Consider the following 25,683-nt stretch of genomic DNA (forward strand, 5'->3'; position numbering starts at 1 on the left):
TCCCTGTCTACACCTTGTTTCTATTCCTCACTCTTTTTCTTCTCCCTCCACCCACTCAAAGCCATCTTTCTTTCCATTAGTCATTTCACACTCTTTCTCCCTTTCTTATAATAATTTTATTGTCATCCACCTTTATTAATATTTGCTTGTTTGTCATTGATACTGGGGTTGTTGTTGCATTTCCTTAGTTTTATCAGTATTTGTTCACTATTTGTTTTTTATTTTAAGTTTCATGTGTATTGTTCCCCTGACCTACTCGAGTTCACCTTCCTTCTGCCCTTTCTTATTTTTATTCTATATTTTATCTTCTTCCTTTCTTACCCTAGTTTCTAACCCTTATGCTTATTATTTCTGCTCCCTCTATCCCTTCAAAATCTGTTTTCTTTTCTTTAGACATCTCAGAACCTGTTTTCCTTTTCTTTCATTTTTCTTTCTTATAAGGTTATTATTCTCTTTCCACTGGTATTAATCTTTGCTCCTTTGTCATGGATGTTGCTGCAGTGGTTGTTTTTTTTTTTTAATTTGGTTTCCATTTTCTCACTATTTTTTCTTCATACCTCATATTGTACTTTTCCTTTATTACTCCAATTTGCCCTATTCCATCCCTATTTTTTACAATGCAAATTACATTTCCCCTTTTCATTACCTTGTTTCTGCTCCCTACTCTTATTATTTCTCTTCCCCTACCCACTCAAACTCAGTTTTCTTTCTATTAGTCACCTGATATTCTTTTTTCCTTTCATATAATATTTTTATTCTCTTTCTACCTTTATTAATCTTAGTTCATTGGTTCTTAATATTATGGTAATGGTAGGGGGAAATTTTGCTGATGTGGGTGTTGTTTGCTGCATTGTTTTATTTTGTTCTGAAAGCTGCTGTATAATAGCAGGTATGATGTAGTACAGATTCTGACTCTCAGTCAGCCAGCCAGAGGGAAAAACCCGTGAATGAAGGAGCCAGTAACAACCAAAACTCACTTACAACAAGAGAGCACACATATGCTAAACAAAGGGCATCCCTAGAGTATGCAGCTCAGGAGCTCAAGGAGGCTGCACCACTGAGCCCCACAGGACTCCTACCACAGAAGGCCACCCATGAAGACAGGAAGCCAAAGCAGATCAACTGAATATGCAGAAACAAACAAAAAGAGTGACATGCAATGGGGAGACAAAGAAACAACCACAAATCAAAAAGAAAGAAAGAATCCCTAGAAAAAGTGCTAAACAAAAGTGATGCAAGCAATTTACCAGACATAGTGTTCAAAATAATGGTTATAAGGATGCTAAAGGAGCTCAGTGAGAACTACAAAGAAGTTAGTGGGAAGTACATCAGCATGAAAAAGGACATTGAAACTATGAATACGAACCAGGAGGAAGTGCAGAATACAATATTGGAAAGGAAGAATACACTAGAAGGGATTAAAGGCATACTAGATGGAACAGACTATTGAATTGGTGAGATGGAAGACAAGGTTGAAAAAACAATCAGAACAACAAAAAGAAAAAATACTCCAAAAGAACAAAGATAGTTTAAGGGAGCTGGAAGACAACATGAAATGTACCAAAATTAGCATCAAAGGGGTTCCAAAAGGAGAAGAAAAGGAGCAAGGTATAGACTACCTGTTTGAAAAAATAATGACAGAAAACTTCCTTAATTTGGTGAAGGAAAAAAATCACACAAGTTCAAAAAGCAGAGTGTCCTAAAAAGATGAACCCAAAGAGACTCCCTTCAAGACACATCATAATTAAAATGGCAAAATTTAATGACAATATTAAAGGCAGCAAGGGAGAAATAACTAGTTACCTACAAGGGAGCCCCCACAAGCTATCAGCTGATTTCTCAACAGAAAGACTACAAGCAAGAAGGGAATGGCATGAAATATTCCAAGTAATGAAAAGCAAGGACCTGCAACCAAGACTACTGTACCAAGCAAGGTTCTCATTCAAAAGAGAAGGTGAAATGATGAGCTTCCCCTCTCCCCCCGCAAAAAAAAATTAAAACCTGAAAGAGTACCTCTCCACCAAACCAGCATTGCAAGACATGCTAAAGAGACTGATTTAAAAAGATGAAGAAGGAAAGAGAGAGGAACACAGGCTCCAAAAAATGGCAATGAATAAATACCTATCAATAATAACCTTAAGTGTAAATGAATTAAGTGCTTCAATCAAAAGACATAGGATAGCTGAATGGATATGAAAATATGATCAACCTCAGAACAAAAGAATCTACACAAGCTGAAAGTGGAGGGATGGAAAAAATATTCCAAGCAAGTGGACATGGAAAAAACCTTAAGTAGCAATACTTATATGAGACAAAATAGGCTTCAAAACAAAGGCCATAACAAGAGACAAATAAATCACTACATAATACTTAAAGGAGTAGTCCAATAAGAAGATATAACCCTTGTAATAATATATGCACCCAACGTAGGAGCACCTAAATACATAAGGAAAATTGTGGAGGACTTTAAGAAGATAGACAGAAATACAATCATCATAGGGTATTTTAACACCCCACTGTCAACAACAGTTTGATTGTCCAAATAAAAAAATCAACAAAGATACTGTAACATTGAATGCACTCTAGAGAATATGGACTTAATATTTACAGAGCATTTCACCCAAGAGAAGCAAAATATACATTATTTTCAAATGTACATGGAACATTTTCAAAGATAGACCACATGGTAGGTCACAAAACAAACATCAACAAATTCAAGAAAATTGAAATCATATCAAGCCTCTTCTTGGAGCACAAGGGCTTGGAACTACAAATCACCTCGAGAAAAAACTCAAAAACATTCCAATACATGGAGACTGGATAACATGTTATTAAATAATGAGTGGGTTAAAATGAGATCAAGGAAGAAATCAAAAAGTACCTAGAAACAAATGAATACACACCAATCAAAAACCTATGGGACACAGCAAAGTCATTTCTGAAAGAGAAATTCAGAGCAAGAAAGGCATACCTGAAGAAGATAGAAAGATATCAAATAAACATCCTAAGCCTACATCTAAAAGGACTGTAGAAACATCAGTAAACAAAGCCCACAGTGAGTAGAAGGAAAGAAATAATGAAGACCACAGCAGAATAAAATGACATACAGACTAAAAGACAAAAGTAAAAAAAATTCAGAGGACCAATGAGTCCAGGAGCTGGTTTTTTATAAAGATAACAAAATTCGCAAACCTTTAACCAGACTCATCAAGAAAAAAAAACTAGATTCATCAAGAAAAATAAATAAATAAAAATCAGAAAGGAAAGAGAAGTAACAAACAATACCATAGAAATAATGGATTGTAAGAAATTACTATGAACAATTACATGCTAAGAAATTGGAAGATCTGGGTGAAGTAGATAAACTCCTATAAACATACAATCTTCCAAAACTGAACCAAAAAGAAGTAGAAATCCTGAACAGATTGATAACAACTTGCATAATCAAAGCAGTCATCAGAACCTCCTGGCACACAAAGCCCTGGACAGGACGGCTTCACAGGCAGATTTTAACAAGCATTCAAAAAAGAAATAATCCTATTCTTCTCAAACTATTCCACAATAATCAAGAATAGAAAAGACTCCCAAACTTTTTACAAGTCCAGTATTATTTTAATCCCAAAACCAGGTAAAGACACAACAAAAAAAGAAAACTACAGGCCAGTATCACTGATGAACATAGGTGCTAAAATCCTCAACAAAATATTGGCAATCCAGATCCAGCAATACATTACAAAAATCATACACCATTACCAAGTGGAACTTACCCCCGGGATACAAAGATGGTACAATATTCACAAATCAATAAACACAATGAACCACATAAATAAAATGAAGGACAAATACCACATGATCATATAAATAGCTTCTGGAAAAGCATTTGATAAGGTACAGTACCCATTTATGATAAAAACACTAAGCAAAGTGGGAATAGAGGGAGCATTCCTCAACATAATAAAGATCATGTATGAGAAACCTACTCCCAACAACATACTCACTGGGGAAAAATTGAAATATTTTCCCATAAGATCAGGAATAAGACAAGGGTATTAGCTTATACCGCTCTTATTCAACATAATAATAGAATTTCTAGTCACAACAATCAGACAAAAAAAAATAAAAGGCATCTGAATTTGGAAGGAGGAAGTAGAAGTAATTATTTGCAGATGACATGATAGTGTACATAGAAAATCCTAAAGACTTCACAAAAAAACTACTCAACCTAATAAGTAAATTTGGCAAAGTAGCAGGATACAACACCAATATTCAGAAATCAAAGGCATTTTTGTACACCAACAATGAACTATCAGAAAGAGAAACTAGAAAAATATCCCATTTGCTAAAGTAATTAGAAAAATAAAGTACCTAGTAATAAATTTAACCAAGGATGTAAAAGATCTGTACTTGGAAAACTACAGAACACTGAAAAAAGAAATTTAGGAAGATACAAATAAATGGAATCATATACCATGTTCATGGATTAGAAGACTTAACATCATTAAAACACCCATACTACTCAAAGCAATCTATAGATTCAATGCATTCCCTATTAAAATACCAATGGCATATTTCACTGATCTGGAACAAATACTCCAAAAATTTCTATGGAACCAAAAAAGACCCCAAATAGCCTCAATAATGTTGAGAAAGAAGAATAAAATTGGAGGGATTGCAATACTTGACTTAAAACTAAACTACAAGGTCACTGTAATCAAAATAGTCTGGTACTGGTATAAGAACAGACACATAGGTCAATGGAGCAGAATTGAGAGCTCAGAAATAAACCCAAGTCTCTATGGTTAATTAACATTTGACAAAGGGGGCATGAGTATAGAATGAAGTAAAAATAGTCTCTTCAATAAATGGCATTGGGAGAACTGTACTGGTACATGCAAAAATGTGAAACTGGATCACCAACTTATACCATATGTCAGAATAAACTCAACATGAATAAAAGACTTAAATATAAGTAATGATACTATAAAAGTCTTAGAGAAAACACGGACAGTAAAATTTTAGATATCCTACGTAGCAATATTTTTGCCAATAAATTTCCCAGGGCAAGGGAAATAAAGGAAAAAATAAACAACTGGGACTACATCAAATTAAAAAGCTTCTACACAGCTAAAGAAGCCATCATAAAACTGGAAAGGGAACTGATTGTGAGGAAGAACATGTTTGCCACAGATGCACCAGATGAGGATTTAATTTCCAAAATATATAAAGAACTCATACAACTAAATTCCAGGAAGAGAAACAATCCAATCAAAAAATAGGCAAAGGACCCGAATAGATACTTCTCCAAGGAGGAAATACAGATGGCACATACATTTGTGAAAAGAATCTCAACATTAGTAGCCATCAGAAAGATGCAAAAAACCGCAGTGAAATACCACCTCCAATCTGTCAGAATGTTTATCATGAATAAAAGTAAAAAACAAGTGCTGATGAAGATGTGGAGAAAAGGGGACCTTAATGCACTGTCAGTGGGAATGCAAACTGGTGCGGTCACCGTGGAAAACAGTATGGAATTTCTACAAAATTAAAAAATGGAACTCCCTTTTGACCCCATGATTCCACTGCTGGAAATGTACCCTATGAATCTTGAAACACCAGTTCAAAAGAACTTATGCACCCCAATGTTCATAGCAGCACTGTTTACAATAGCCAAGTACAATAACTGGAAAGAGCCTAAGTGCCCATCAGTAAATAAGTAGTTTAAAAAAACTGCGATACATCTACACGATGGAATACTATGCAGCAGAAAGAAAGAACGAGTTCCTACCTTCTGCAACAGCATGGATGGATCTGGAAAACATTAGGCTAAGTGAAATCAGCCAGTCAGGGAATGAAAAATAACATATGATCTCACTTACAAGAGGAATCTAATGAACAAAATAAACTAATGAGCAAACTAGAACCAGAGACATGGAAACAGGGAACAGACTGACAGTGACCAGAGGGGAGGAAGGAGGGGATAACAGTGGAAAGAGAGGGAAGGATCTAGTCAGAGCACATGTATGAATGACCCATAGACATAGACAATGGTGTGAGGGGTTACTGTGGGATCGGGGGGGTGGGCTGGGCAAGGGAAGGCAGAGGGGGAAAGACCGGGGCAATTGTAATATCATAACAATAAAAAATACGATTCTTATTTGTTCAAATAAATCTTGCTATGTTGTTAAAAATAAATCCATGATGGCTGTGTTCTTAGGAGGCATGTATTAAAATTTGTTATGTGGACAAGGATATGACTTCAGGTGGTGGACACATGATGCAACGTATAGATCCATGTATCATGGATATGTACACTAGACATCTATATGATCCTATTATCCAGTGTTACTCTGATAAATTTAATACAAAAGAAAAAATAGTGAATAATTTTTATACACACAAAACCTTTTGTTTCTAAAACAAAAAATAATTTCTACTTACATTCAACATTATTAAAATTCTTAGTTTATTCATAATAATCAATGTACAAAGTGTAGCTCAGAAAGAACCATATTTCATTTTAAGGATTGAAAATAGTTCATCCAGTATATTATTTTTAGGTCAAAATATAAAACAAGAAAAATAATTGTGGAAAATAATCTATAATTTATTTTGAACACATTTGGATGTTGGCTACAAAAATATTTCCAACTGCAAGAAAAAGTTAAAACACCAGATTTAAATTATATCAACAAAAAAGTATTGTTTCAAAATGCAATGTGTGAGATTATTGCTATATTGATAGAGAAAGGAATTCCACATTTGAGTTCCCTTACACTGAGGGTATTAAAAATATAAAATGATTAAAGGTGCATTTGAACTCATTTTCATAACTTATACTTTACTTCTAAAGAATGTATTTATAAAGCAGTCAGGACCTGTGGACTCATTCTACCAAAGAATGTGCGTTAGGATCATGGCCTGGCAGTTCCGGAGACCAGTAGTAATGCATACAAAAGTCTGGCTGAAGAATGTTAGGAAAGCTGTTCAACTTTGCTGATCTTACAGTACTCACTGGTAGAGTGCTGGGTTCTTTAAAATGTCTCCTCTAGCTGAGACCTAAGAGAGAGATGATTGGAGTATGGCTAGTGAATATTAGGGCTCACTGTAAATCACCAGTGAGAATGATTAAATTTGGGCAAATTTTTTGTGTATATTGGTTTGTTGGGCATCCATAACAGACTCCCATAAATCAGGTGACTTAAAACAAGTAACTTAACCTTTATTATCCTCAAATTATTTTCTATATAAAAGAAGTAATAATTGCTGCCTGAAAGATTTTTTTTGTAAATATTAACTTAGAAAATGCATTCCAAGCACCTTGTGGTTAACAAATAGAAGCTATTCTTAGTAACATGTTTCTCTGAAGAATAACTTTCCTGAAAAAAAGGTTGTTTTATTAGGTTTGACTTGCATTTTGGCTTGTCTTCAAAACGCCACTAATGTATGTTGCAGTATTAACTGTCTGGTTGCTATTACTGCAAACAAGAAAATCTACTATGATTGCCAACTCCAACCATGCACTGTTTGTACTGTTGTACTTTACTGTTTACAATAAACTATTGCAGTCATATACCTTCACACACCACAATGTGTCCCGGCCTTCTCATGTGTGCACCCTCACATTGACCCCTCGCACACTGACTCTAGGCTTGGCCTAAGCCCTCCTTTGGCCAATAATACAACAGCAGATATGATTTAAGCAGAGGCTTGAAAAGAACTTGTCCTGTGGGATTTTCCCTCTGCTGCTCCTGGCATCACTGTGACTGCCCCCTGTGAAGAAGTCCAGGCTAGTCTCCTGGGGGATGAGTCACCACAAAGAGCTGAGATGAGCTATCTCAGGTGCAGCCCCAAAGACCAAGAACACTTGGAGGGCCAGACATGTTCATAAGGTCTTATTAGCCCAATCAGCACCAGCTGAAACACTACCTGGCTCCAAAGCAGATTTAGACCAGGAGAACCGCACAATGGATCCACAAAATCCCGAGAAAAAAACAAAGTTTTGTTGTTTTAGACCACTAAGTTTCTGAGTTGTTTATTATGCAGCAAATGATATGTCTAATTGACACATCGTTGTATCTGTAGTCCCTGTCGAGATGCTGGAACATGGTAGATGATCAGTACCTACTCGAAGAGATCTGAAATCTCTATTTAATTGCCTTAGAACATTAGGTGATTGGATAAATAGCTAAAATAAATGTTTTGAATGAAAAACTTTTTTTCAGTAGTTGCTACAACATAAATTATCTGATGTGATTTCTTTCTGCCTTGGTGACTGTGCAACAAATATTTTTTAAACTTGTACATAATTTCTGACACACAAAGATCAAACGTCATTTTGATACTGTGCTAATTCTGAAATGTTGGTTTTCATAGTCTAATTACTAATTATGGCTATCAGGGAAATACTTTCATATATACCTATTTTTAAATATATGTATATGTGTACATGTATATGTAAGCATGTATGTGTATATGTATACATATGTAAACAGTTAAATTTTACATTGTGAGGATTAAATAAAATTGGCAATGTGGTTTGAAGAATAGTCGCAGTTAAGACAAAAAGTTGTTTAAAATGGACTGTGGAGAGACTTCAATTTACCTTGTAGGCTGACACCTCACTTAAAATAAACACTGTAGTATTTACTGTGACTTACGAGAAAGGCCTACGTATCTGGTGGCAGGTGACTCTCCGACTTCATTTGTAAATACTCTTTTCCTCATTCTCTCCACTACTATTCTAATGGCCTTCTTTATTCTTCAAGCTTGCCAAACGTGATCACCCGAAGGCCTTTGCACTTGCCAATTCCACTGCCCGGGCACTAGTCCCAAATAGTCATATGGCTAGTTCACTTACTTCCTTCAGGTATTTGTTCAAAAACCATTTCTCAACATGGGCTCCCTTGGTTAATCAATTTAATGTCTCAACTGTCCTTAGCGTTTTGTATCTTATTTCTGTGATTTCTATTTTCTCTTTAGCAGCCATCACTGTCTCACATGTGATATATTTTACCTACCTACCTTTTTTTGGCTACCTCCTCACACTAGAATATAAGCCAGTAAGGGTAGGAGTTTTTATTTCTGTTCTTTATTACTTTATCCTTAGCACCTAAAACAATAACTGACATGTTGTAAAGTCCCACTAATACTTATTTAATGAATAAGAGACAGGTGTTCCTGCTTTGAGGCATTTCAGAGTGTCTTCAAATTAGCTGGGTATTTTATAGAAATAGAAATTATTATTATTAATTATTGATAAATAATATTAATTATTATTAATAATAAATATTAACAATATTATTATTGATAAATATTGTTAATTATTTTATAGAAATAGAAATTTTATAGAAATTTGGTGTAAATGTAAACATAATTGCAGTTTTATTAGGAAGGAGTCCATAACTTTCTGCAGATTAACATATTTTCATTCAAGAACTAATGCTATAAGTAATTGGCCTAAATAATTTAAAATATTTTTTTGAAATGGAGAGTTAAGAGTTGTTGAGGCTTTTTGAGAAAGGTAGTGGCAAGAGTAGAATGGTACTAAAGGAAGATTAATCAGACAAAAAGATGGATTTGAGTCAGGAGAGATTAAAGGCAAAGGTCATTATCAGTCAGGAGGTTATTAGCTGAAGCAAAGCAAGAATTAATGAGGTCCTAACTGGAAGCGTGGTTTGGGGAATGAAAGAAGCCTTACATCTCATTAAGTGCAAATGCTGTCAGGGGTATTACTATGTCACAGTGCGATAGCACTGCTGAAAGGGAAATCAAGTGTCATGGTAAGAAAAGTATGTAGTTTAGTCTAAACTAAACAAAACTTCAAATAGTGGGATGTTGTGGACTGAGATAGCCTCATTCCATTAAAGGGACAAATCTTTCACCACAATGCGCCGACCACCTCACCTTAATTGGAAAGTCATCTTCTCTCTCTCCCTACCAGTGGCACCATGAGTACATTTGGTTATGAAAAAGATGATGGGAAACTATTTTTGGGGTCCCATTAGAGACACTAGAATAAGACAAAGTAGCACATTATTTACCAGTTTCACTCTTTTGATTTGATTAGCCATGAATATATTTAAATATTTTCACTTCAGCTCAAAACCAAAAGTAACATTATTTGGTAAATATCTTTGTGGAAATTATTTGAAATGTTTCACTGAAGTGTTCTCTGCAGGAGACAAGAATAAACATGCAACCTTGAGAACTGACCTCTTTCATTAAATTAATTCCAAATTCTATATTTTACATACATTTTTGTGTCTTCATCAATAATTTATCTGCATAATTTTAAGAGAAAATAATAACTAAAATTATTCATTGATTAAATTCTCATGAAAAAAATTTACTAATCTCCAAAATATACAAAGAACCTACATGATTCCACTCTAAGACAAGCAACCCAATTTAAAAATGGGCAAAGAACTTGACCAGACATTTCTCCAAGGAGGACACACAGAAGATCTAGAGACACATGAAAAGATGCTCAATATCGCTAGCTATCAGAGAGATGCAAATTAAAACCACAATGAGATACCACTTTATACCAGTCAGAATGGCCATCATAAACAAAGAAACAAACAAGTGTTGGAGAGGCTGTGGGAAAAGGGGACCCTAATCCATTGTTGGTAGGATTGCAGACTGGTATGACCACTATGGAAAACAGTATGGAATTTTCTCAGAAAACGAAAAACGGACCTGCCTTTTGACCCAGCAATTCCACTGCTAGAATTATATCCTAAGAACTCTAAAACACCAGTCCAAAAGAACCTATGCACCCCAATGTTCACAGCAGCACAATTTACAATAGCCAAGAGCTGGAAGCAACCTAGGTGCCCATCAGTAAATGAGGCGATCAAAAAATTATGGTACATATACACAGTGGAATTCTATACAGCAGAAAGAAAGACGGAGCTCCTACCCTTTGCAACAGCAAGGATGGAAATGAAAACCATTATGCTGAGTGAAATAAGCCAGGCATTGAAAGATAAATACCATATGATCTCACCTTTAACAGGAAGCTAAACAACAAAACAAACAAGCAAGCAAAATATAACCAACGACACTGAAATAGAGAATAAGGGGACAGTGACCAGAGGGAAGAGGGGAGGGAATTTCAGGAGAAAAAGGGGAAGGATCTACAGGAACTAGTATAAAGAACACATGGACAGCAACTAAGGTGGGGTGGACTGGGATGGGAGTAAAAGACAGAAAACTGTACTTGAACAACAATTAAATTAAAAAAAAATTCTTAAGGACATCAATGCTGTATTTAGAAATCCCCCCGGACCCATGCTGCATATTCAATTTGGGGGAAAAATGACCTTGAAAAGAATTGTTTTCATTTCTTACATTGTTGCAAAAGGGCCACAGGAAGGAGAATTGTGAGTTGAAAGGGTTGATAATTAGACATAAAATAAAAATGTCGCCTACTATTATCATAGGAGTTCTTAGCACAGCAATGCTATGGAGCAATTGGAGCATGGGTATTTTTCACCCCTGGGACTCTGTGCACACAACAGGGTTCTCTTCAGACCATGAATGTGACATCCTCTTCCAGTGCCTTCCTACAGGCTCAAATCAGGTGTCCCTCCCTTCCCTGAGCAAGTTCTAGATCCCTATTTTGCCCCTTGGACTTACTTATTCAGGTCCTATATTTCTTCAGTTTCTGGAATTTGACCAGTTATTGATTCAAAGCATGTATCCCTCATACCATAGTCACTGATGTCCCTCAAAAGGAAATCCCCACCTCAAACATATGTGCACTCCTCCCTAAAGCCTATCATTTGTGGCTCTCCACTCTCACTGGCGTTTCTCCACCATGACTAGTTCTTTGCATCAATGTCCAAACTGCCTTTCCAGCCCTCAGGGTTCAAGTTTATCTTCCATGTTGCTGAAAATCTGATCGTACTAATCGCTTACTTAAAATAATCAGCAGTTTCACAAAATTATGATATATAAATTAAATTATTTGTGTAAGCATATCCACCCCTCCAGGTCCTGGCTTTGCCTCTCATTCTCGTCCTGTCTCCCATTCTGTTCACAGATCATACGTTTTCATTCTTTTTCTGAAACATCTTGCTGCTCTGTCCATCTGCTAATTGTGCCCATTTCTCAAGTCTTGGTTTTACCAACTCCTTCCTCTTGCCTAGTCAGATTCATCCCTTTCCATTTGTCAGTTCTTTGTGTATTCCTATCAAAGCATGATCTCATTATATAGTAATGGTTGCACAATTCCTTAGTCAAATTCTATCCCCAATCCCTAGCATGGGTGCATACTTTGCCTTAGCAGAGATAACACCTTTAACCAAAGAATTATTCTAATGATGAAAGTCCCAGGTTACATTTGTGAAAAGGGAAAAATATATTTTTCCCACTGGGCCGCTTAAATGTTTAAGACCAGCTTAATCACTGCTATTCCATAGCTGCATTTGGGAAACTTCAATCTGCCTTTCACTTACTTGTGTCCTGGCTCCGATAATGAGGCCACGTGGATGTCTAGGAAAGAAAGCAGATAGAAGGAAAACTTTTCAGGAATGAATCGAGGAAACCACAACTTGGCTTCTCTAACCTCATGCATAATGGCTTCTGGAGCTGAGACAGCTGGGCAGGAAAAGCACAGGCTCTCAGAGGACATGAACAAGTGCCAACCATTTTGATCCTTGCTGTGACTGTGCAGGTAAAAAAAAATAAAACCACAATAACAACAACAACCCAACCTCTCAACAAAGAAGAGCAATCACCTGTGTACCAGGGCAATTTCAGCAGCCATGACAGCTGCCTTTATTCAGCTATTACTTTTTCTGAACAAAAATATTGGGCCATCCCGCTGCCTGAATCTTGGCTGCCTAACAAGAGAAGCTTCTCATCTCACTGCCTACTCAAGCTAACCATCTGGACATGGAACCTGCTTGGTAAGAGAAGATACCTTGTGTGTGTGATGGTCAGACAGGTTGGTGCAGTAGCCCTGGCCCAAATCAGGGTCTCTGTATCTTAAACCAGGAACTACATCGTAGGTTCAACTGCTCGAGTTTCAGAAAGTGTTCTAAGCTTCAGAATGGACCTTAATACTTATGAATTAACATCAAACTGAATTTCATGTGTTAAGGGGCCAAATTTTATTTAAAAATGAAACAATGATTATTATTTTAAAATAAGGGCATTCAAATATTAATGGCTATAAATTATAAATGCTTTTAATGTTTAAACACATATTCCTTTTTGCATAAATCAAACTTAAAATGTATTATTTACAATAAATTTAGTTTTTAAAAGCCTATCCCACTTCACTAGCTCTGTTTTTTTTAAATTCTTATTCAAGTACAGTTTTCTGTTTTATATTCCCTGCCCTGCCCCCCCAGTGCTCCCCACCTCCCTCCCATTTCCGCCCCCACCTTAATTATTATCCATGTGTCCTTTATACTTATTCATGTGAGTCCCTCCCCTTTTCCCCTATGATTCTCTCCCCTCTCCTCTCTGGATCCTGTCAGCCTGTTCTGTATTTGAGTGCCATTGGTCATATTTTGCTTGCTTGTTTGTTTTGTTGTTTAGATTCCTGTTAAAGGTGAGATCACATGGTATTTGTCTTTCACCGCCTGGCTTATTTCGCTCAACATAATGCTCTCCAGTTCCATCCATGATGTTGCAAAAGGTAGGAGCTCCTTCTTCCTTTCTGCGGCATACAATTCCATTGTGTAAATGTACCATAGCTTACTAGCTCTGTTTTTATTACTAATTTTATCTACAGTGAAGTGATATACCTGTAATATCACCCCCATTTCTATATCTTATATTGAAATAAAGCCACTTCAAAAATAGTTCTACTGAAATAGACTGTTATGTTTGTCCTCACAATCTCATGAAAATCTGAAGGGACAGAATGAAAAAACAAAACACATACTAAATTCAATGATTCTCTCCCTCCTTTTTCTTCTAGTAGTCCAAATGGTAACATCTAAATCATGCTTCATACAGTTTTTTTAAAAATAAGGACTTTGGTATAATTCATATCCATAAACATAACAGTGTTTATTTAATCTTTAAGTTTTGCCTCATTTACGGCATTTTATTATGTTGTCGTATGTTTATAAGATTAAAAATGGGTCTGTGTAGTTCTAAGAAATAGATTCTAGAATAGGATTATTATGGCATTGCCAACAAAAATAGCACCAATTAATGAATCTGTTTATCTACAAGTGGTCTAGCTCTACCCCTTAGGAAGGAAAAGATGCATTCTTGGTCCTTGTCCATAACATTTTACAGAGCCCTGCTTTCTTTTAAGAGTGCTCTGTATTTTTAAAAGCTTGGGACCATATTATAAAGTTATGTAGCAATTATATTTCTATTCTATGTAAATAGCAATGCTTTTCTTGATAAAAAAGAACAGAAGGAGAGAGGAAAGGAGAAGAGGAATGTAAATCTGAAACTAAAAGAAGGTTTCTTCCATGCGCTCCAACAATGAAACCGCTCCATCTCCAGTAGGTAGAAGCAGACCTGCTCTTGTCTGGAGGCCCAGTGCTGACGTGTGTGGTGTTTGCGGGCACCACGCAGGCCTGCAGCAGTAGGACGCAGTGGTGACAGAGGTGACAGCAGAGGTGGCGGAGGGGAGTGGTGCTGGTAGAACTGAGGAGACACTTCCTGTGGGTCACTGGGCATTGGCAGTCTCAGAATAGAAGACTTACCCAAGGACATGCATGCGAGATCACTTTGGGACTCTGTCTAACATGGAAAAGTATCTTTGAAAAGATAAAAATATTGATACTGTATTATGTTTTCAAAGAAATGGTTTTACTTATTCTGAACATGGTATCATTTTTATATCTGGACCGGAGTAGCTAGAAAAAAATGAACATTACAGGTATGAAAAAAATGTTTTCCTAATGAAATTAGAATGATAAAAATGAGACAAAATTCCAAAAGTGATGCCTCAGAAAATATTCACATGCAGAAGAGGCCACAGTCCATTGCTAAAACAACCGATGTCTCATTCTGAGATCTCACTCATTAGCAGTCAGTGTAAGATGTTCGTGAGGGATACAAAGTCTCTGAGTACTCCCCAAGTCAGGCTGTGTTTCTCCGCACAAAACCTTATAAATATGAGTCACATGAAATCTATTAAAACGACACTGCTTCTCCTGTTGATGGTTGTTGTAGAAATTTTTCTTGCAGAACATTTATTTATTCTGTTCTTTAAAAGTTTACTTCATAGTTACAAGTTTATTGAAAAACTGCCATCAGTTTTTGTGATACCTGATGGCTTCTGATTAGAATAAAAATGTGTTCTTTTAGGGAGTGAGAGAGCGACTGTTAAGAGCAGATGGAAACATTTTATCTTTAGCTTACTCATTTCAGCTCAGGTGAGTTTTATGGTAACTAAAAGCAATTTTATTTGAACTTCTCAGTGACCTTTGTGAGATTAGGTGCTGGCAGTTCCAGGCTGCCTCCTGGAGGACCTGGCTCTGTTTCAAGGGCACCCATGTAATTGTCACTCGTTCCGGTAACCTTTGCAGAATCACAAGGTTAAGTGGAAACAGAGGCCAAACCGAACATTCACAGTGGTCTCTCTTGGAAAAGGTTCAAGCCTTTTATTGTCTTTACATTTTGTTTTATTTTTCCATTTTTTTTCATAACAGGGAGCTTTGTCCATCAATCTGTCAATCTAGAACCTTTTATAAATATGAAGGTAGAACAAAATCAAACATTACATTTATTTCTTCTACTATTTATAGTCACTGCAAGACACACACACACAAAAATAGTAATCACAATTTGAACACAAAAAAAGCCTATTTATTAATATTCTTTGTATGAATGAAATAGCTGCGTGCTGAATATGAGAAAAATCAGGGGCACTATTATTTTTTTCCATGCAGGTAAATTTTACAAATGGTATGGAAGTCATACAGCTGACAGTGTATCTCATTGCTCCTCCATGAGTTGGTAAATAGTGGAATATACCACAGTAAATTAATCGGAGGTATTTTTTAAATGTAGGCATGGGGAGAGTTGAATTGCTCCTGCTTCCAGCCCAGTGTGTTTTGCCATCTGGACCGTCAGTGAGTGCTGGAAGTACCCCTTCCTCCCAAATCCAAAATAAAAGATAAATGCTTTTGAACACTCCCTTATGCCTGTTTAAACAGCAGTTTCTGACTCTACACAGCAGCTCTCATTCTTTTCCTTTCCCCACCCCCAACTAGCCTGACAAGAAGAAAGAAAGAAGGAAATCTCACATGTACCACATTCCCGTTATGATCCCCAGTGTGGTGCCGTTAAATAGTACCCCTTCTGAGTGGGTCTAATTGGCGAATATATGGTGCTTTCTATTGATACTTTTTAGTTGCTACACAGTTCAATATACTTACATGTATATAATTCATCACACGAAGGTCACTTTCCTCACCCCTATTGTTCTGATGTTTAAATTGTTATTCTGTGTGAATTTCCATGTAATTAACTGGTTTGGTCCCAATTTCAAGCACTTCAGAAAGACAAAGGGAAGACTGAAAGAAGGCCACATTTGTGAATTGGTTTACATTTAGAAGCATTACTTGTCATTTTCCTAGACCACCAGATGTCAGCCTAAATTGAAGAATGGAAAGGAAACCGTGCATCATAATGTCAGTGTCTAGTGTGCCAGATGGAGTTTTACACGACCCTGCAGGAGGACTGAGACCGCAGCACTTAAAATTCAGTGTGAGAAGTAGCACAAGTGACGCTGCACGCACCGCAGCTTTTTTTGATTATGGAACTTAATTGTATCATAGATCACTGATAGCTTAATTTATGAGGATTGATTTTGTTAATTCAAGCAGTTCAAAAGTCACTGTTATAGCTTTAGTACATTTAATTGTATCTGACTTTAGCTTTACTGGTGCTATCAGAAGACAAATGGCTGTATAGTGATGATAAATTTTTATTTTCTTCTCTGTTTGTCCATTTATTTCTCTGTCATTTAGTGTGAATTACATATCGATGAGCAACATTAAATATATAAGGTAGATTTCTTTTTTCCTCTCAGTTGAGCTAAAAATTGCAAATGTTAAACCATGTTAAAAATGTGACACTTTTATTTTACTACAATAGGAGTACCGATAACCATAGAATGTTAAAATTTTCCTTTCAATATTACCATCCATTTCAAATGGGAGATTACAGATGTGACTTCTTGGGACCAAATAGCTGTGTTTTTGGCTAACCTAATGAAAGTGGTCTGTTATATTTTTCATTAATATGCAACATTAAACATGGGAAATTGCATTAATACATGCATTAAGAAAAGCAGTCAAGAATACACTTGGAGTGATTTTACTTATCTTTTTATTGAATGTAGAGGATAAGTAAATTACAGAGGAGTTAATTTAAAAAATTGAGACTGTGTGTATGAGAGGGAGAGAAGGGAGAATCTGTATGTTTTGCCCTGATAGTTTATTTAGTATTATTTACCTGTTTATTCTTGCTTGAACTAGCTGTCATCACTGATGTATCAATGAAATGACAATTTTTCTCTCTATTTATTTATTTATTTATTTATTTATTTATGTATATTTGCTATTTGAACACCAACAACCAGGTTCTTTTCTTTTTTACACCGCTGAGCTATGAAAGCCAAATTCCTTTTGGAGACAATGGTAATGATAATAACACCTCACATTTGCTTATCATTCTGAAAATAAAAGATCTTTTTTTTTTAAAGATTTTATTTATTTAAATTTAGAGGGGAAGGAGAGAGGGAGAGAAACATCAATGTATGGTTGCCTTTTGTGCATCCCCTGCTGGTAGTTAGCCTGCAAGGAACCTGCCTGCAACCCAGGCATGTGCCCTGACTGGGAATCAAACCGCGATCCTCTGGTTCGCAGGCCTGTGCTCAATCCACTGAGCTACGCCAGCCAGGGCTGAAAATAAAAGATCTTAAAACACTCTGCAGACATGATGTTATTAGCCTCATAATGAAGTCCTTTTTCACACCTCGAATGTGAATATCAAAAAGGTCAAAGTCTTACTCCATGGCTAACCAGCATATCAACAGTGACATCAAATCAAACCCTTTATTTTAATCTCAACTATGGCTTGGACATCTGAACTTTATTTAAAATCAGTTCAGGAAGGAAGAAGAACAAAATAAGAAGGTGGCCCTCTATTCAGTTTTACTTAATCCTTAATTAAAGGACTTTCATAGTAACTTCATAGAAAATGAAATCCGAACACTGGTTTGATTATATCCTACATGTTGTTTCTGTATATTTTAAATTTCATACATCTAATCTATATGTCTTCCATTTTTAGCAATTATTGTAATAACCCAGAGACTTATTAATATCTATTTTATTACAAACATTCCAGGGTACAGTTTTTGGTTATTTCCAAAATAAGTTATATTCAAAGGGGGGATGATAATGATTTCCTAATGAGGATAGAACATCCTGACATCTTTCCCCACATAACACAGTGTATGCTAAGTAAAAGTAAAGAGTAGATTCGGTTTGATAATTGTAGTTTCAGAAAAAAGTTACAAAAAAATCAAAGGCAGAATGCCTAATACAAGCCTGTCAAACTCTCCACAGCAATAGATTATGGACAAGACACAATGTGCCTGATTACATGGGTCTGATCAGCAACCGAGTCTGAACATACGCTTTCAGACATGTAAAGGTAACTGTTTACCACACCTAGTAGTTAGGTTTTGCTTTAGTTTGTGCTTTGTTTTACCTGTCCAAAGTGGTATAGAAAATTTTCTCCAGTGTTCTTTTGCCTACCTGTGCTCCCAAAAGTCTCAAGTATTAAATAAATAAATAAATAAATAAATAAATTTAGAAGCTATTTTTCTCACTCTGTCGAAGTCACAAAATTTTAGACAATAGTAGTTGAGCTAGTCCAAGGTCCACCAAGTAATTGTTTAATTACAAATAGCATTGAGAATTTCCCTGAGGACTTGTTCACGCATATGTTTCTCACAATCTTCTTGCAAGTGAAAACCAAGATTGTGGAACCTTGTCTATCCTTTCCCACTTAGTCCAGCAACATCCCAATCTTCCACAGGCAGAAATAAGTGATGATTTTCCCCTCCCTGTTTTATTTAAAGATTTTATTTATTTGTCTTTAGAGGGGAAGGGAAGGACAAGAGAGAAATATCAATGTATGGTTGCCTCTCGAGAATCCCCTGCTGGGAACTGGCCTGCAACTCAGGCATGTGCCCTGGCTGGGAATCGAACCTCGATCCTGTGGTTCGCAGGCCCGAGCTCAATCCACTGAGCTACACCAGCCAGGGCCCTCCCTGTTGATATTGCATAATGTCCTCTTTCTTCCAACTCTGTTTCTATCTGTTCCCTAAGTCCAGCAAAATACTTCTCAGAATAATTTTTATCCCCTTTACTTTCTGCTCAGCCACCTTTCCCATTATACATCTTTGAATATACAGGGTCTGGCACATAAAACCAACCTTTTTATGACAAAATCTTTTATCACAAAATTATAAGCATTTAATTATGTATCACACTCAAGCAAACCATATGGCATTTTAGGTGAAATGTTTAAATTAAAACTCTAAATTATTACACCCATATTATTGCCTTACCGACCATGCTCAAGCAGGTATCACTTCTGCCGGACCTGGATAATCCCCAACTTCCTCCTATAGCCGCACCCAAAACTATTCAAGGAACACTAGATGTTGGGCGGCCCAGGGCGACTTCAGGTGAGTTATTCTTCGTGGAGTGCACAGGCCAGCAAGGACGGCACATGCTCGTGGTTAGTGCTTTATCAAAGTAATAAAACTATGCCTGGGACAGGGTGAGGCTGGTGAGAACAATCCATTCTTTCCTGGACACAAAGGTGATGATGGGAAAACAGCCTTGAAGCATGGGTAGGATGTTTCCACGTGAGTAGTTTGGGAGACATTATTCTAGAGAGCAAAGGCACATAGATGTGTAAAAGCAGAGAGTGTTTGAAGAGCAGTGTGTATTGTTCTGGGGCAATGAAAGTCTTCAACACTGACTTTATTCAGTTGTTCTACTTTAACTCATAAGCCTCCTTTTGAAGTGCATTCATTTCTTGCAACACCTATTTTACATCTACTAAGTGTTAGACTCTGGGGTGCTATGTATATCTCAAATATACATATTTGAGAACATTAGAATTCAATTTTCTTTCATTCTTTATGAAGCTCATAAAATTCTATTTTGACTCATCGCCTTCCATGAGTTAGGGAAAGTATGTGGCTGAAACCACCATTGACCATTTGAGTCACCTAAAGAGCTTTGTAAAACAATCAGATCCCAAAAACCCCTTCTTCCAATTAAAGCAGACAGTCAGCCGATTCTCGTGGGACAACCTCTGGTGCAGACGGTCTGGGAAGGTCCGCACTTCTGTGCAGTTGCTGTTTGCAACCAGGGCCACTGGAAAGTGTGAGCAGTGTGACCCCCAGATGGCCCCAGGGCTGCAGGTATGGAACAGATTAACTTCATCAATCTCTTCAAGCTCTAGCCGCTTCTATTTTCCTGAGGAAAACTCTTGAATATCTTTCATTGAGTTTCCAAGGACTTTAGGTAAAAGTTAAATTTTTTAAAAGAACATAAAAGACACTTCATTAATTTTTTCACTAGATACATATTCAGCCTCAACTGCCCCCTGCACACACCCATTTTTGTCCGATGATGTAGACACACTGTCATTCTCATGCCAGAATGTCTCCCAACTTCCAGCTTTAAATATGTTCTTCCTTCTTCCTATTTAGGTCTTATTCCCTCATTATATTTCACACCTGTGATTAACTAACTCCTTCTTCTCGGTTCTATAGGCAAGTATTTCCTGATTGTGCCCCAGTCCTCAGGGTACATAGGTCTTTCTTACTCCCTGTACTCTGTGTGTAGGCCTATTAGAGTTCTTTTTGCTCTCTAATTTAATTGCTGTTTTCATTGGTGTCCTCACTAGAAGTTGAACTGCTGAGTAGGCAGAAGTTTGCTTTCAAAATCCTGTGTACACAATGCATGCTATATAATAGAGGCTAAAATGTACATTGAAAAAATTATGTGACTTTATTGAGTCATGCTTCTATTCTAAAATTTAACAGTATTTCCAAATCTTTGTATGGTCACTGAATGGTTCTTAATTTCTTGGCACATTTAAGAGCTATATTTGCATTTAAAATTTCTTAGAATTAGAATATCTTATTTGGAAATTGTTATCTATTTTTATTTTATATATTTTTAAAAACTGGAAATGTAGACTCAGGAAATGCTAAATAGTGTAGTGATTTTTTCTTTATATTAATATCAATTAGCTGGACAAAGTTTCTCTAACTGGAAGGGAATTCTATGCTTAATGAATTTACTCCCTAAGTAAAGATCCTTTCTTTGCCCTTAGTTCACTGTTTCTATTTCAGGCTTATGGGAAAGGGAAATGATAAAAAATTGTATTTAAACTGGATAAGCAATCTGTAGATTAGTGCTAAAGAAGCTAACTATCTTTTGAAGATCACTTCCTTTTTGTTTTCTTCTATTAAAAGAGTAAGAGCATTAAAATTGCATAAATAATGCCAATTAATATTTAATGAGAGATTGACCAAATGCCAGATGTGAACTTACCATTACCAAAACCAAGGAAATATCTTTGAATGGTTTCCACAACTAATGCCCTTTGGGAATCATTTTTCAAATAGATTGTTAAACCATTTATCCTCTGCTTCTATATAAGTCTTTTTATGTTAAAATGTATATAAATTTTTATTTTTAATTATTTTTATTAATGTTAAAATACAGTTGTCTCCACTTTCCCACCACCAATGCCCCCAACCCCACCTCCCAGCCTCCATCCATCCTCTTTTTGGCTTTGTCCATGTGTCCTTTATCCATATTCCTTGACGACCCTTTTCCTTCTTTCCCCTGTTATCTCCCTCCCCCTCCTCCCTGGTTACTGTCAGTTTAGTTCTCTATTTCAATGTCTCCGGTTGTATTTTGCTTTGCTTGTTTGTTTCATTGCTTAGGTTCCACTTAAAGGTGAGCTCACATAGTGTTGGTGTCTATATGAATCTTTGAGAAGTAAGAATCTTTGGACTTGTAATCAATGAGCAAAAAAAATCGTAGAAGTACAAACCTGTGTACTTCAAAACTGCTTGAAGCACAAAGGTAATTTAAATCCTACTTATGCCATTTAACTACTGTAGAGAAATATTCTCGTGGTGTAATGAGACTTTTCTATTTGGACCATTTCCTTCCATGCTATTTTATCTCGATCAATTTCTTCTTCCTCTCTTATTACCAAACTGATATTGCCAAGATGTTGCAACCAAAGCTTTCGTTCTAAGTGTTCAAACACATTTATTTCTATTTATACTTCTTTTATCATAAATCATTTTGTAGGTTTCTCCACACACCCATACTTTCTCCATTTCTCTCAAACTTCTCTATCTTATTTATTACATATTCTTAAATAATAAGGGGCTGTGTGCAGGTCGGGCTGACAGAGAAGGAGACTGTAAGATGAAAATATCATTTAGAAAGTTTATCAGAGAGTGGGCTGTGGGTTAACAACTGTGGAAAGAAGAGCTAGGAAGCCAGATTGGGCAGATGGAAAGGCTGAGCTATAACATGGTCACAGCAAAGACTTCAGCTCTATCAGCTAGTCCCACAGGGACCTCTCAGGCTATGACGGCCTCTCAAAGTTTCCTGAGGTGAAGTAAGAGCCGAGACATTTACACCTCCATGTAGAGCATTCATGACCTCTGCGCTGCCCCTAGAGTGGGAGCATGGCCTTGGTTGAGGAGACTTTCTTTACCTAAACCAGGGGTGTCAAATTCATTTTCACTGGGGGCCACATCAGCCTCAAGGTTGCCTACAAAGGGTTGAATGTAATTTTAGGACTGGGTAAATGTAACTACTCCCTCATTAGGGGCAAGGAGCTCGGACCAGACACGGAATAGCAAGGTGCTTGACCAGATAAAACAAGGTGGAGGGTCGGATTCTGCCCAGAGGGCTTGGTGTTTGCCACCTGTGACCTAAGCCAGTTCTGAGGCTCACAGAGAAAACATTACCAACACCTGGAGAAGAAGTCCTTTCATTCTTGCTTTGCAGTCTGTCAGGGCGTGGCAGACCCACTCTGGACTTGGGCAAATGAAAGAAAATACGCAGAGCCATGGGGATGCTTGGCATGCCTTTATTCACGGGTGGGTGATCCACGCACACTGCAAGCCATGCTTCCCCCAGCAGAGAGCTCCTACCCCCTTATATATGAAATACAGACAAAGCCATTAGGAAGCCAGGATACATTAAATAACACAGTGTGATTCTGCGCATATGAGCCCACTCGCCCTTTATCCCACTATTACGGGAACTGTTTATCAGACCCAGTCTCGAGGCTATGAGAACCCTACCTATCAGGCCCATTCTCAGAGTTATGGGAAATGCTTCCCTTCATTGCCCAGATATCTGGGTGAGGAAGTCAGACTGCCTCCGTTTACCCTACAATCCTGAAGGCAGATCTTGGTGGCACATTAGAGTGCCCTCTACAGACAAACTGGTTCGACTGTGCCTTATACCAAAGAAGGCTACACCAAAACTGGTGTTGCTTCCCTGGTGTTGCTTCAGTGTAAATCTCCCTCAACTCCACCACTTTCACACCAAAGTCTTCACGTTCATTCAGGCATCTGTCCTGCGGGAGTGGTGTGATTTCAGTGGAGATTAAAATATAAACTTGAGATTCATGAGTGGGCCCAGAACTAAAACTGACCATTTGAATTTTCTTAAATCTTATCCAATGTTGTTAAATAAATCTTTCGTAAGTCTTAGCAGATTATACAAATGTATAAAATGGGGTTCAAATGCATTTTAATAGACTTCAAGGGATTATGAAACTCCAGGTGATACATTGGATACAGTTGTGAAAAAATGTATATATATTTCTATCCTATATATAATAGTTTTAAATAATTAAATATTAAAATAGTGATAATTCAGAATTTAGCAAAGGAAAAAGGTTTTGACCTTGTCTCCCTCTGATAGAGTGAAGACACACCACATATTTGTAAAGGATACTGTAGGAGACTATTCTGCATGGTGTGAGCCTAGCTCCCACTCGGAGATGCACAGGGCCCAGGACCATGGAGAGATTTTCCCGTGGGGAATCAGGCCTGCAATCTGCCTCGGCCCCTTTGAGTCTTGCTTTTTGCTAAAAACTCCCTCACCCGGATTTGTGGCAAACATTTACTGCAAAATAACTTCCTAAAATCCATGATAAACCTTCCAAGGATGAGTGTAACGGGTTCAAACACTTTTGCCTTTTCATTTGCAAACATCCTTCTTCTGTGATGTGATTATCGGCATTGACTCCTCTGTTTTCTGTAAAAAGGTAACCACCTAAAGCAACCTGTGCATAGTAAATAAGGACCATCATGTAATGTGCCGAGAAACCCAATAAAGGCCGGTCATGGCAAGGGCTGTGGCTTTTGCTCACCTTGAGAGAAAAGCCATGCTGTCCCTTTTTTTCCACTGGACTCAGTAGTCCCTGTGAATATTTCATTTCATCCATAATGACGCAAACACTGTGGGCTCGGGTCCGCATCAGCTGGTGCCCACAAACAGGGACCTGGAGGCCAAGAGCCATCGTCATTATGGATGACACACCAGTTTGGTGGGAGGACACGCATCAGCCCAGGTAAGGGCCGAGGACCCCAAGTGCTTTCTGGGAATGTCGTAGGGTGAGTTGGATTACAGAGGAAAGGGTTTTCTTCTTAGGTTGCTCTCTCTTGTGACCGCTTTGCAACTGTACCTTCTTTAATGAGCAGGAGCCTTGCTCCCTCTCACAAGCTTTTGCCAGGAGGCAACCCCAAACTAGGTCTGCGCTTGGGAAAAAGAGCAAAGATTTTCCCTTTAATCAGCTTTAAAAACACCAACTACTTACAGGACAGTGTACCGGCATCTCAGCAAATTCTTTCTTTTAAGCCACTTCTTGCGGCCCCTTCACTTTTGCCTTTTTCCTTCCGTCTGCCAGTATAAGGATTTAAAGGTGCAGGTGGAGAAAAGGCAAAATTGAGACTGCTTTTATAATTGCTGTACTTGCGGCAGGAGGAATTTCAGAAAAATATTCTTTTATTTGTTAAAAAATTTCTTTAAAGGTTTCTGCAAATCCTCAATCATGGGGAACGGGCTCTTTAAGGAACAAGAGCGATGTTTTAGGTATAGCAGCGTTTTGGAGCTGCCGAGTATCTCCTAGATAAGGGACTTTACATTTTGGAAGTATGGAACAGAAGGGATGGATGCGCACTAGCTAGGTCCTTCTCGCCATTCATGCCGGCTGCCATGAGTCTCACAGCCCACCCGGTGGGCTCGGCAGCCGCCCACGCATGCATGCTCGCAGGGAGTGGAGTTGGGGCTGGGTCTCTCTGCCGGGGCCTGGAAGTGGCGTGGAGGGGAGATTGGTTTCCCTCGCCTCCCCCTCCCCCGCCCCCCGCCCAGTGCACGCCAGGGGAGACCCTTCCCCGTGCCTGTCATCGTGACACATCGGTGCAGTTGTGACCGGTGGGGCATGGTGGCACTAGCCTGTAGTCCCAGCTACTCTGGGGGCTGAGGCAGGAGGATCGCTGGAGCCCAGCAGTTCTGGGCTATAGTGCTCTATGCCAATTGGGTGTCCCCACTAAGTTCGGCATCAGTATGGTGACTTCCCGGGAATGGGGGGCCACCAGGTTGCCTAAGGAGG

This window comes from Sturnira hondurensis, unplaced genomic scaffold, assembly GCF_014824575.4.
Source record: "Sturnira hondurensis isolate 20B ecotype Veracruz unplaced genomic scaffold, ASM1482457v3 Scaffold0004998, whole genome shotgun sequence".
Lineage (NCBI taxonomy): Eukaryota > Metazoa > Chordata > Mammalia > Chiroptera > Phyllostomidae > Sturnira > Sturnira hondurensis.